Raw genomic sequence first — 15,343 nt, 5'->3', positions numbered from 1 at the left:
CATATAAGTTAAATAAGCAGGGTGACAATATACAGCCTTGACGTACTCCTTTCCCAACTTGGAACCAGTCTGTTGTTCCGTGTCCAGTTCTAGCTCTTGCTTCTTGATGTGCATATTGATATCTCAGGACATAGGTAAGGTGGTCTGGTATTCCTGTCTCTTTAAGAATTTTCCACAGTTTGCTGTGATCCACACAGAGGCTTTGGCATAGTCAATAAACAGAAGTAGCTGTTTATCTGGAACTCTCTTGTTTTTTTGATGATCCAACAGATGTTGGCAATTTCATCTCTGGTCTCTTTGCCTTTTCTAGATCCAGCTTGAACATCTGGAAGTTCATGGTTCATGTACTGTTGAAGCCCATATTGGAGAATTTTTAGCATTATTTGCTAGTGTGGGAGATGAGTGCAATTGTGTGGTAGTTTATACAGTCTTTGGCATTGCCTCTCTTTGTGATTGGAATGAAAACTGACATCTTCCAGTCCTCTGGCCACTGCTGAGTTTTCTAAGTATGCTGGCATATTTAGTGCAACACTTTCACAGCATCATCTTTTAGAATTTGAAATAGCTCAACCTGAATTCCATCACCTTCACTACCTTTGTTCATATTGATGCTTCATAAGGTCCATTAGACTTCACATTCCAGGATGGCTGGCTCTGGGTGAGTGATCACACCATCATGGTTATCTAGGTCATGAAGATATTTTTGTAAAGTTCTATGTATTCTTGCCACCTCTTCTTAATATCTTCTGCTTCTGTTAGATCTATACCATTTCTGTCCTTTATTGTGCCCATCTTTGCATGAAATGTTCCCTTGGTATCTCTAATTTTCTTGAAAAGATCTCTAGCCTTTTCCATTCTATTGTTTTTCTCTATTTCTTTGCAATGATCATTGAGGAAGGCTTTCTTATCTCTCCTTGCTCTTCTTTGGATTTCTGCATTCAAATGGGAATATCTTTCCTTTCCTCCTTTTTGTTTAGCTTCTCTTTTTACTCAACCTTTTGAAAGGCCTCCTCAGACAATCATTTTACCTTTTTGCATTTCTTTTCCTTAGGGATGGTCTTGATCCCTGCCTCCTGTACAATGTCATGAATCTCTGTTCATAGTTCTTCAGCCACTCTGTCTATCAGATCTAATCCCTTGAATCTGTCACTTCCACTGTATAATTGTAAGGGATTTAATTTAGGTCATACCTGAATAGTCTAGTGATTTTCCCTGCTTTCTCCAACTTAAGCCTGAATTTGGCAATAAGGAGTTCATGATCTGAGCTGATACATGGTGGAGGTAATGAAGATAATGGCCTCTTTCAAAAGGGGCCATGCAGGCACTGCCTCTGTCAGTGCCTCTGACCTGAAGCAGGCCACTGCCAACACACTCCGCCTCCTCAGTCATGTCCTACTCTTTGCAACCCCGTGAGCTGCCATACGCAGGCTTCCCTGTCCAACATCAATGCCCAGAGCTTGCTCAAACTCGTGCTCATCAAAGCAACAGTGATGCCATCAAACATCTCATCCTCTATCTTCCCCTTCTCCTCCTGCCTTCAGTCTTTCCCAGCATCAGGGTCTTTTCCAATGAGTCAGTTCTTCGTATCAGGTGGCCAAAGTATTGGAACTTTAGCTTCAGCATCAGCCCTTCCAATGAATATTCAGGACTGACCTCCTTTAGGATTGACTGGTTGGATCTCCTTGCAGTCCAAGGGACTGTCAAGAACCTTCTCCAACACCACAGTTCAAAAGCATCAATTCTTTGGTGCTTAGCTTTCATTATAATCCATCTCTCCCATCCAGACATGACTACTGGAAAAGCCATGTAATGTTTCTGCTTTTTAATATGCTGTCTGGTTTGATCATAGCTTTTCTTCCAAGGAACAAATGTCTTTAATTCCATGGCTGCAGTCACCATTATTTTGTTTTAATTTTTGTATTTTCCTTATCTTGGTGAAAGTGGTTGTTTTCTCTTTCTAACAAGTACAAAGTTTTATTATGCTTCTACTTTTTTAAAAAAATGCTACTACATATTTTAATGCTTATTAATTTAATAATTTAGCTGCATTTTCTGCCATGGGGAGTGGGGATAGAAGGATGCAAGATGCACTTAAAAGTATCTTCTGTATTCTTCCACAAACAATTTAATAATGTTTTTACTTCATGAAAAATTTTAAACACAGAAAATATGAAAGCTTGTAATGACAATGACACCAAGAAAATGAATAGAAAGACTAGATTTACCTTTTTCCCTGAATGACATATTATAAAATGAAGCAGCTCTGAATTTTACAGTTGACAGAGATGAAGAGTATGATTTTGTTTCCTATCACTTCAATGCCTTTAATGATAGTCTGCAAGTATTGATGCCGTTCCAATGAGTTTTACAGATATTAACACTTGCTTTTAGAGTTAGAAAGGGGTTGGAACTTATCATGGGTTGTTTTTTCTTCTTATAGTGCTATTTTCAGTTTTAGTAGCTTATGCAGTTATTTGTGTCAACTCTTAACAGTTTTTTTTTTTTTTTATATTGATGGCAACAGAAATATGTTTACCTCTCTCCAATAAATCACTAAAGTTACTGAATCTTAGATTTTGTATAATGATTCATAGGAAAGTGACACAATGTAGAACTTTCATTATTTATTTCATTAGCTAATTGTAAACATATTTCAGTAGGTACTCAGTTGTGTCTGACTCTTTGCAACGCTGTGGACTATAGCCTGCCAGACTTCTCTGTCTCTAGTATTTCTCAGGATAGAATACTGGAGTGCCAGTATCACTGGCAATAGTGGGTTGCCATTTTCTTCTCCAGTGGATCTTCCTGACCTAGGGATTGAAATCACATCTTCTGCTTGGCAGGCAGATTCTTTAACATTGAGCCACCTGGGAAGCCCCACAGTTCAATAAAAGTCTTATAAAAAGAGAAAAGCCAATTATTTTTGAAAAATAGATTATTAGTAGTACAAGATCAGAAAGTAAGAAAAATATTTTCAACTTTCTACAGTTGTTCTAAGCCCTATTCTCTGAGTAAGCCTCCAGTAACTTCTACTTTGGGATTTCATTGGGTGAAACTATTGAAAATCAAATGCTCTACAATTATCCATATGAAAATTTTCCTTATAGGTATGTGAATTCTGTAATATAAAGTTTGGAGGGTAATTTTAATTTTTTTAAATTTAAAATTCTATGTTTCACTCTGCTTGACTTATTTCTGTACAAAAAACTTAATAGTCTCCCATTCTTATCCATTCATTATTTGAATGTGAACTCACATTCACATTTTTCATTGGTCACTACAGTGTCATAATTTAAATAATTTGTTGTTGCAGAAAACTTCAACAACTATAGTAGGAATTACTTATTTTCATGCCTCTTGAAAATTTTAATTTGCATAATATTCCTTATAGTAGTGGAAGTGCAACATGCAGTGACTACTCCTGACTGATTGCTTTAGTGAAACTTTGAACTTTTGTCTGTAATATTCATGTTCTAATAAAATATTCTCTGTCTCCATAAGATATGTTGATGAAAAATGTCATTATGCAATATGTCTTCATTATCCAGAAGCACTGTCTATTACTTCTTCCATCTCCTGCTATCAGGAATAAAATGATTTCAGACAAGTCATATCACTTGCCAATCTTCAATATAAACACTTACATTTCATAAAAGTTGTTTTTAATTCAGATATGTTTTACACTTTGAGCAGAGTTCAGATTAAATGTTAATTTGTGATGTATCAAAAATATTTGAGAATACATGATTGCATGCCATTTTTGGGAAAGTTTTTACTAAGCACCTGATTTTCTGCTGTGCTTCATCCCAATGCTTAATATGAAGACTATTAAGTAACAATGATATTTCCATAGCTTATTATATTACTTGGTTTTCCTATTATTTTTCACAGTATGCACATGCAGTTTCTTACATGGTTAGTTCTACAACTGAATAAGTAGCAAATAATTATGTATTCTATAGTCTTTGAGGAAGATAGTAGACCTTGTCATTATCATTTGGAATTAATTTTGTTAAACAGCAATTAGTACTGAGCTGCAAAGAACAAGAGCTTTTTACTTGAGGTCTTAGAAATTACGATTAGGGAAACCCAGATTCCAATAAAACTGAATGAATGTTCAGGTAAGCAAATGTGTCAAGAGCTCATAAAGGCAAAAGATGGGTTTGTTAAAGTTTTCTTGCAAGAATTATGATTGACTCTGATGCAAAAAGAGAAATATTTGTCCTTGAGGGAGATACTGTCATGAGTTACTTAGAGTAGGGTCTGATAAGTATCTTGAGTTTCTAGAACTTTGAGTATCTAGAACATTCTGGATGCTTATTTTAAGATAATAAGTGATCAAATGTTCAGATTCCACCCAGCTGATGTGTGTATGAGTCCCACTTCCTCAATGGTCTCCTGGCTCCATTTTGGAGGGTGCTCTTAACAACACCAACTCCATTTTGACTCTCCCAGTTTAACCAGTGTGAACACTACAAAATACTATAAACTGTTCAAACATGATTAACTTGATAAATCAGGATGTTTTAGAAGTTGTTCTTCAAAATATATACTATCAAAAACTCAAAACCAATGAGACCACTGTTATTCCAAATAGTGTTTCAAAGTGGAAAGGGATTTAATTCAAATTATGAAAATAAAGTATTTTTTTAATATAAGGTATATGCAGTCTTGTGATTCCTTTTTGTTTTGTTTTGTTTATATTTCTTTCAGCTCAATGTGTCTCCAACTAAGTGAATAGTTATTGCAAATGCACAATACAGTGATTAGATTTTCATGAAGATGATGACATATTACTCCAAAGATGAAGGGAAATTAGAGCCTCTCACTTAAAACAGGAAATATTGAACCAAACTTCACAATATTACTTGAGTCTCTCCTTCTACAACATTACTTCACAGTCATGATGTTCTTCAATTCAACACAATTGGGAAAGAAATCAGTGTGCTTGAAATTAGATTGTCACAGGTGGTAGAATTAATCTTAATCTCAGATATGCTTAAAATCACATTTTGATTTTTAAAATTTCTATAGGAGACTTTTTTAACTTTTGAAAAATTTATAATAAAAACATAACACATAATGTTATAACATAACATATAATAAAAGCATAACATAAAAACATAATAAAAAGTCAGAGATGAGATTTATCATCTTACACATTTAAGTGTATAGTTTACTAATCTTTACAATATTTACATCATTAGGCAACAGAAGTCTAGAACTTCTTCAGCTTGCAAAGCCAAAATTGTATGCCTATTGAAAAATAATTCCTCTTCTCCCTGCCCCAGCCCATGGGAACCACAATTCTACTTTTTATTTGTATAAGTTTGATTACTTTAGATATATTACAGCGTTATGCACAGTATCCAGGAAGTGGAAGCAACCCAAATGTTCACAGAAGATGTATGCTGTTGGAGAGGAAGGAATTTTTCTCTATCCTTCTAGATTCTTCTGACTGGACTACAGATTAAGTTGACATGAGACAGGAAAACAGAAGAAAATCAAACCAAATTTTAATAGGATGTATACATGGAAGAGACACATGAAAACTTGGATAATTCACCAACATTGCTGAAGCGCTCACTAAATACCATCTTCAGCTAAGGACAAAAGAAAATGTTGGGAGTAATGGTTTGAGGCTTCCTAGGGGAAGAAGGCAATTCACATGAAAGTAGAAAAACAAATGCTTATAGATGCGGAGAAAACTTTCAGCAAAATTCAACACCATTTATGATGAAAACTCTGCAGAAAGTAGGCATAGAAGAAACCTACCTTAACATAATAAAGGCCATATGTGACAAACCCACAGCAAACATTATTGTCAATGGTGACAAATGGAAAACATTTCCTCTAAGATCAGGAACAAGACAAGGGTACCCAGTCACATCCAATATTCAACATAGTTTTGGAAGTCCTACCCATGGCAATCAGAGAAGAAAAAGAAATAAAATAATCCATATCAGAAAAGAAGCAAAACTGTTGCTGTTTGCAGATGACATGACACTATATATAGAAAACCCTAAAGATTCCAGAAAAATGCTATAACTAATCAATGAATATAGTAAAGTCTCAGGATATAAAATTAACACACAAAAATCCCTTGTATTCCTTTACACTAACAATGAAAAATCAGAAGTTAAAGAAATAATCCTGTTCACTGTTACAATGGAACAGAACAAAATATCTAGGAATAAACCTACTTAGAGAGTCAAAAGATCTGTATGCAGAAAACTATTAAAGAAAGAAAGAAAGAAAGAAAAGTATAAGACACTGATGAAAGAAATTAAAGATGACACAAAAAAGATGGATAATTACACCATGTTCTTGGATTGGAAGAATCAATATTGTGAAAATGACTATAATATGCAGAGTAATCTACAGATTCCATGTACAGACACCAAACTATCAATGTCATTTCTCACATAACTAGAACAAAACGTTTTTACTATTTTTATGAATGCACAAAAGACCCTAAGTAGCAAAGCAATCTTGAGAAAGAAAAATGGAGCTGGAAGAATCAACCTTTCTCATGTCACACTATACTACAAAGCTACAGTCATCAAAATAGTGTGGTACTGGAATAAAACCAGAAATATAGACTAATGAAACCAGATAGGAAGCTCAGAGAAAAACCCACACATCTGTGGGCACTTTGTCTTTGACAAAGATAGCAAGAATATACAATGGAGAAAAGATAGCCTCTTAAATAAGTGGTGCTGGGAAACCTGGACAGCTACATGTAAAAGAATGAAACTAGAACAGTTTCTAACACCATGAAAAAAATAAAGAAAAGTCGATTAAATATTTAAATATAAGGCCAGAAACTATAAAGCTCTTAGAGGAAAAACATAGGCAGTACATTCTTTGACATAAATGACAGCAAGATCTTCTTTGACCAACCTCCTAGAGTAATGGAAATAAAAACAAAAATAAATAAATAGTACTTAATTAAAAACTTTTTTACAGCAAAAGAAACTACAAACAAGATTAAAGGACAGCCCTCAGAATGGGAGAAAATAATTGCAAATGAAACAAATGACAAAAGATTAATCTCTAGAATATATTTATCAGTCAGTTCAGTTCAGTTCGTCACTCAGTCATGTCCAACTCTTTGTGACCCCATGAACCACAGCACTCCAGGCCTCCCTGTCCATCACCAACACCCGGAGTCCACCCAAACCCACATCCATCGAGTTGGTGATACCATCCAACCATCTCATCCTCTGTTGTCCCCTTCTCCTCCTGCCTTCAATCTTTCCCAGCATCAGGGTTTTTTCAAATGAGTCAGCTCTTCGCATGAGGTGGCCAAAGTATTGGAATTTCAACTTCAACATCAGTCCTTCCAATGAACACCCAGGACTGATCTCCTTTAGGATGGACTGGTTGGATCTCCTTGCAATCCAAGGGACTCTCAAGAGTCTTCTCCAACACCACAGTTCAAAAGCATCAATTCTTCGGTGCTCAGCTTTCTTTATAGTCCAACTCTCACATCCATACGTGACCACTGGAAAAACCATAGCCTTGACTAGACGGACCTTTGTTGGCAAAGTAATGTCTCTGCTTTTTAATATGCTGTCTAGGTTGGTCATAACTTTCTTTCCAAGGAGTAAGCGTCTTTTAATTTCATGGCTGCAGTCACCATCTGCAGTGATTTAATACAACAGCTCATATAGCTCAACATCAGAGAAACAGCCCAATCAAAAAATGGACAGAATACCTAAACAGATATTTGTCAAAAAAAGATATACAGTTGGCAAATAAACATATGAAAAAATACTCAGCATCACTCATTATTAGAGAATTGCCAATCAAAACTACAATGAGGTATCATCTGACACCAATCAGAATGGCCTTCATCAAAAAAATCTACTAACAATAAATGTTGGAAAGGGTGAGGAGAAAAGGCAACCTCTTGCACTGTTGGTGGGAATGTAAGTTGGTACAGCCTCTATAGAGAATGGTATGGAGATTCCTTAAAAACTAGGACTAAAAAAACAAACAAACAAACAAAAAAAAAACCCTAGGACTAAAGCTACCATATGACCCAGCAATCCCACTCCTGGGCATATGCCCTAAGAAAACTGGAATTGAAAAAGACACATATACCCCAGTGTTCATTGCAGCACTCTTTACAATAGCTAGGACATGGAAGCAACCTAGATGTCCACCAACAGTTGAATGGATAAAGAAGCTATGATACATGTATACAATAGAATATTACTCAGTCATAAGAAAGAACACATTTGAGTTAGTGCTAATGAGGTAAATGAACCTAGAGCCTATTATATAGAGTGAAGTAAGTCAGAAAGAGAAAAACAAATATCATATATATATATATATATATATATATATATGCTTGGGAATTTGCTATGATGTATGATGCAGGGAGCTCAAACCCAGTGCTCTCTGACAACCTAGAGGAGTGGGATGGAGTGGGAGATGGGAGGAAGGTTTTAGAGGAAGGGGACATAAGTATAGCTGTGGCTGGTTTAAGTTGACATACGGCAGAAACCAACACAATATTGTAACACAATTATCCTCCAATTGAAAATAAATTTTTTAAAAAGGAAAAACAAAAACAATCAAATGCTTGGTAAACAGATTCTTGTTGGGCTGTGCATAGAGAATGGGACACAGGAATTTTAACAGACTTTCCAGGTTCCTTTCTATCTATCATACCTAGTTCATACTATACTATGAATATGTCTATGGTGACAGCTCCATTCCTGTAAAAGGGTCTTTATCTAAATTCTTTCAGACAGTTAGGGGAAAAGTGAAAGGTTCTTCCTGAGGTCTTTTAGATCTTGACTCTTCTCAGCTCTGCATGACAAAGAGACACATTTTGGGGTGACAAATATTGCTCCCTTACAACATGTTTGTAGTGAAGCCCTGATAATTGGTTTTTCTTCCTTGTAATGAAAGTTCCTGACTTTAACTTAGATTTCTGAGCTACCCCTTTCCAAGGTGGCTATCTGAATAAACACCTTACCAGACAGGGGCCTGGAAGATGATTCAGGCCACACTCCCCTCCCTTTCCTTTCTCCCCAACCCCTCACCCCGGCTCGGAGGTTCCACCATTACAAGATATTTGGAAGATTTAGATTACTAACAGTTTGGCTACTTTTTCTTTTCTTCTCTTCTCTTCTTTTCTTTCTGTGCTTTGATTCCCACTCTTATGTTTTAAATTCACCAATACAGAGTGAACCCGTGGAAACTTAAGCCTTCACCCTTCACCCCAATAAAAACAGGCTCCTAATCTTGCATACTCCCTCTTGCTCTGCGGCCCCAGGCATGCTGTGTAACCTCCAGGAACTGTGAGTAATAAACCTTTTTCTTTTTTCAGTTTTCTGCTGAGGGTGTCTTGCAATCATATAAGCACCACAAAGGATGATCCAGCAGCAAACATTAGTCCTTGAGGACATTATGCTACGTGAAAAAGCCAGTCACAAAAAAACAAATACTCTATGAGTCCACTTAGGTGAAACATTAAATTTTAATTATTTTATTACTTTCTGAGCTTGTCAGTAAACTATGAACTTTAAGAGCATTTTAGATATGTGAAAAGAAAATCAAATGTAGGTGGTATTGCTAAAGGAACTCTTTAAAATGGAGCCAGAGGCCATTGAGAAAGTGGGATTTATGCACATCTCGGCTCAGATATGTGTGTGTGAGTCCCTCAGTCATATCCTACTCTTTCGCAACCCCATGGACTGTACACTGCCAGGCTCCTCTGTCCGTGGAGTTCTCCAGGCAAGAATACTGGAGTAGGTAGCTATTTCTCCGGGGGATCTTCCCCATCCAAGGATCAACCCAGGTCTCTGCACTGCAGGCAGATTCTTTACCATATGAACCACCAGGGAAGCCCTCAGTCCAGATGGAATCTGTGAATTTTTGACCCACCCCTTCCTCAGAACACTAGGTTTCATGGAAATCTGTGCCTTCTAAATTGCAGTTCCTACAATTTCTTACTATAATTCTTAAGACTCCAAATAAAGCTCTTTGTTCTTTGTAGCCTCAATACTAACTATTGTTTGACAGATATAGCTCAGACACTTAGAATTTATTGACTATCTACTATATAAAAGGAATGTCACTTCTTCATGCATGTAAAGTGATTAGTAGACCAATGTGACATTTAATCTCAAACAATTATAACTCGGATCATTTGTCAGTTGTCAAAGGATGAAATTTATAAACACAAAAATTCCAGAAGAGCTATATGTGTATTGTGCCATTTATTTAAAATATTTTAAAAACATGGTGTTCCATTCAAACAAGAATTAATAAGAAAACTACTGCATTTATTATATATCCATATAGTGGTACACTTATTCCAAAATCATCCAGTTTTTACTAAAGAAACAAGTTTATATGAGACAAATTGCTTTGATAGTATCTGAGATACATTTCAAGGAAACCAGAAAGGTAATGTGCTTTTGCCCTGAGAATATTCTAAAACTAGGAAAGTAATAGTCTTATTGTTTATATTTTATTTATAATATATATGCTTTTACATTAACTATATACTATTATAGTTGATTAAAGTGGTGACATGATACTTCTAGTTGGAAAAAGCCAATAATTTGATACCCTTCATTTTTTACAAATACAGAAAATTGTCAGTCCTCTCTTTGGTGGAAAGGTTATTTTAGGTTTATTATTTTTCACAAACAGCAGACTTAGAGAAAACTCTGGAAATCAAGTAGAGGTTGCCTTTTTGAAAAATACAGTTTTGCATTTATAAGAAAAATCTCCATTTGTACAAATGTTTCCCTCTCTATTCCAGAAAGAAGAGGGTGACTAGGTCTCTAGAAAGTGTGGGAGAAGGGGAACACCTAAATCTGCTTAACAACCTGACCATTATTAATTGGATTTTTCCCAATAGCCTCCCACAACTGGCCTCCTCACTCCCCAGCATCTTATTGGGACATTTCAAAAAAGTCATTCAGTTTTCCTGAGTGTCTCCTATTTTAACAGGAGGTATTCATGTTATCAAACTTCTGTTTCTTTGTCTCCTGTTTATCTGTCTTTTATTACAAGGCAAGTCTCAGCCAAGAACCTTGAAGGTTAGAAGGAAAATTATTTTTCCTCTCCTAAAATGTGAAAGATATCAAGAAAAATTCAGATACAGAAAGATAAATCATCTTTTAATAAAGTAAGAATAATTAGATATAGTGTATATTTACATTCAGTTTAACTGTGATAAACACTTTGTGTATGGAGCTTTTAGCCAATAATAGTTTTTTACACTTTTCAGGTAAAGAAATAACATTTAGAAAGATGTCAAACATAATTTTTTTTCCAACTGTGCCTTTGATTTCTATTTAGCATTGAGAAAAAATAAACCTATTGTAATTTTCATTGAAAAAATCTTTTAGGAAATGATAAAATTAAACAGTTCAGCGAATGCTTAGGAATCCAGCTCTTAGATTTTAACTCCTCGCTGCAGCTGTTGTAAAGAGATATTAAAAAAAAAAAAAAAGCAGCAAATAGAAACCTCAATTAAATCAGGACTTCCCTGGTGCCCCCGTGGTTAAGAACCCACCTGCCAGTGCAGGAGTCATGGGTTGATCTCTGGTCTGGGAACTAAGGGGCCCACATGCCTTGGATCACCTAAGCCTGTGCGCCACAACTTCTGAAGCCCGTACACATAGAGCCCGCAGTCTGCAACAAGAGAAGCCACTGCAATGAGAAGCCCGCACATTGCAACTAGAGAGTAGCCCCCACTCGCTGCAACTGCAGAAAGTTGGTGCACAGTGAGGACCCAGCACAGCCAAAGTTAAAGAAATAAATAACCTCAATTAAGTAGAATTGGGAGACCAGAATGGGGATGCCCTGTGAGGACAGTAGTGCCCAACAGGAAAAATAAATACTCTGCTTTGCTGGCAAGTGCTCAGTGAAAAGCCTTCTACTGTATTTATTATGGTCCTCCCAACTTCCTTTTCTTCTCTATAAAAAATTTTTTTGTCTTCCCTTGCCATGTGGGAACTGGCACATGGCTCACCACAGTTGCAGACCCTGAATTTCAATTCTCTGCTGATACCAAATAAAGTCATCTTGGCTGAAAAAATACCTAGCAGTATATTTCTTTCATGTCAACAGAAGCATTGTAAGCAAAGCAGACACTTGGGATTTTTTTTTCCTTCTTTTTTTTTTTTTTTTATTCTTAAAACATTCCACTTGAAACCTGCAGACACATTTCTCTATTTAGATACAAATTCCAAGCAAGTATGCATGTAAACACCACTACCTCTGAAACTAAGACACAACAGCGCACACACCCCAGGCAAAGGATCCCTGAACATCAGTTTTTCTTCCGCGTTCTCCTCTGCCATTATTTGCTTTATTTTTCAACCACCCTATTTCACGGCTTCCCATTTGGTGCTAGTGGTAAAGAACTCACCTGCCAAAGCAGAAGATATAAGAGACATAGGTTTGATCTCTGGGTTGGGAGGATCCCATGAGAGCTTGGCAGCCAACTCCAGTATTCTTGCCTGGAGAATTCCATGGACAGAGGACCCTAGCGGTCTAGAGTCCAAGGCATTGCCAAGAGTCAGACACGACTGCGCCGACTTAACACACACATCCTGTTTCATATTTTGAGCTGTAATTTCTCCAACATTATTGACCATAAGGACAACCTAAGTGAATCTCTATATATATGACATATCTACCAACTCATATCTGTAGCATGCCCAGAAAAACATTATGCCTACTCCAGGCAGTTACTTTTCACAGTTAAAACAAACATGAAAAAACAGAGTCATTTATGACTTTGAACGCTTTTACCAGCAGTAGTGTCCATGTCAGCCTGCTGAATGCATCTTCAAGATGATTTATAGCAGCATCATTTATAATTTTAGGCAAACATCCCCAACTGACTCTGCCTCTTCACCAAGTCATGCTCCTTCATTCACATCAAAGGTATTCTATCCCTTAGCACAGATATGTGTATAAAGATTCTTTATTCCTGTTAGCAAAAGTGTACTTATGATGACAATGAATGCAATTATAAATAGGTCACTGAATAAACAAAGAAATAATACTTTTAATTAATACTAATTTTGGAGTTAAGCTAAAAGAAATAAAACAAGTGATATTAAGAGATAATTGTTTAATTCAGTAGAAATAGTCATATTTTTGTGAGGGCACACAAATACATTTGAGTGATGAGAGCACAAAAATGCAACCTTACCAGCAGCCTCAGAAAATTCGCTGTTCTACAAAATGTATTCTCCTTGGAAGCTTATTAAATAAAAGAAAACATGACTAACAGGATTAGAATATTTACATTGCAAATTACTGAGATTATAATAATCTGTAGGACAGGTTGCTATGAAGAATGCAGTCAGACACTTAGAGCTCCCTTCAAGCTTTAATGATTGTCCTATTAATTACTGTGGGCTTCCCAGGTGGCATAGTGGGAGATAATACACCTGCCAATGCAGTAGATGCTAGAGAGGTGGGTTGGATCCTTGGATCAAAAAGGTCCCCTGAAGCAGGAAATGGCAACCCACGCCAGTATTCTTTCCTGGGAAATCCCATAGACAGAGGAACCTGGTGGCTATCATCTATGGAGGTGCAAAGTCAATCATGACTGTGTGTGAGCACACACACACATTAATTGCAGCACAGTTGCTGGAAGGCTAGATATAACATTTAATTATGGTTCAGTACCATAATACATAATACCATAATACATCTAAGGAGCTGTGGCTGGGCAGGCGCAGGAGGGCTGAAAGGAGCTACTCCACTTTCAAGGTCAGGAGGGGCAGCTGCGAGATACCCTTCGTCCAAGGTAAGGCCCAGAGGCTGCTCTTTGCTGGAGCAGCCGTGAAGAGATACCCAACATTCAAGGTAAGAGAAACCCAAGTAAGACAGTAGGTGTTGCGAGAGGGCATCAGAAGGCACACAAACTGAAACCATAATCACAGAAAACTAGCCAATCTGATCACAGGACCACAGTCGTGTCTGACTCAATGAAACTAAGCCATGCCGTGTGGGGTCACCCAAGATGGACAGGTCATGGTGGAGAGGTCTGACAGAATGTGGTCCACTGGAGAAGGGAATGGAAACCACTTCAGTATTCTTGCCTTGAGAACCCCGTGAGCAGTATGAAAAGGCAAAATGATAGAATACTAAAAGAGGAACTCCCCAGGTCAGTAGGTGCCCAATATGCTACTGGAGATCAGTGGAGAAATAACTCCAGAAAGAATGAAGGGATGGAGTCAAAGCAAAAACAATACCCACTTGTGGATTTGACAGGTGATAGAAGCAAGGTCCGATGCGGTCAAGAGCAATATTGCATAGAAAACTGGAATGTCAGGTCCATGAATCAAGGAAAATTGGATGTGGTCAAACAGGAGATGGCAAGAGTGAATGTCAACATTCTAGGAAGCAGAGAATGAAAATGGACTGGAATGGGTGAATTTAACTCAGATGACCATTATATCTACTACTGTGGGCAGGAATCCCTTAGAAGAAATGGAGTAGCTATCATGGTCAACAAAAGAGTCCAAAATTCAGTACTTGGATGCAATCTCAAAAACAGCAGAATGATTTCTGTTTGTTTCCAAGGCAAATCATTCAAGATCATGATAATCCAAGCCTATGCCCCAACCAGTAATGCTGAAGAAGCTGAAGTTGAATGGTTCTATGAAGACCTACAAGACCTTTTAGAATTAATACCCCAAAAAGATGTCCTTTTCATTATAGGGGACTGGAACGAAAAGTCAGAAGTCAAGAAAGACCTGGAGTAACAGGCAAATTTGGCCTTGGAATATGGGATGAAGCAGGCAAAGGCTAATAGAGTTTTGCCAAGAGAACACACTGGTCATAGAAAACACCCTCTTCCAACAACACAAGAGAAAACTCTACACATGTACACCACCAGATGGTCAACACCGAAATCAGATTGATTATATTCTTTGCAGCCAAAGATGGAGAAGCTCTATATTGTCAGCAAAAACAAGACCAGGAGCTGACTGTGGCTCAGATCATGAAGTCCTTATTGCCAAATTCAGATTTAAATTGAAGAAAGTAGTGAAAACCAGTAGATCATTCAGGTATGACCTAAATCAAATCCCTTATGATTATACAGTGGAAGTGAGAAATAGATTTAAGGGACGAGATCTGATAGACAGAGTGCCTGATGAACTATGGACGGAAGTTCATGACATTGTACAGGAGACAGGGATCAAGACCATCCCCATGGAAAAGAAATATAAAAAAGCAAAATGGCTGTCTGAGGAGGCCTTACAAATAGCTGTGAAAAGAAGAGAAGTGAAAAGCAAAGGAGAAGAGGAAAGATATTCCCATTTGAATGCAGAATTCCAAAGAA

Source organism: Odocoileus virginianus, chromosome 14, assembly GCF_023699985.2.
Source record: "Odocoileus virginianus isolate 20LAN1187 ecotype Illinois chromosome 14, Ovbor_1.2, whole genome shotgun sequence".
NCBI lineage: Eukaryota > Metazoa > Chordata > Mammalia > Artiodactyla > Cervidae > Odocoileus > Odocoileus virginianus.
The sequence above is the reverse complement of the archived record's forward strand: the minus strand, read 5'-3'. Positions refer to the sequence as shown.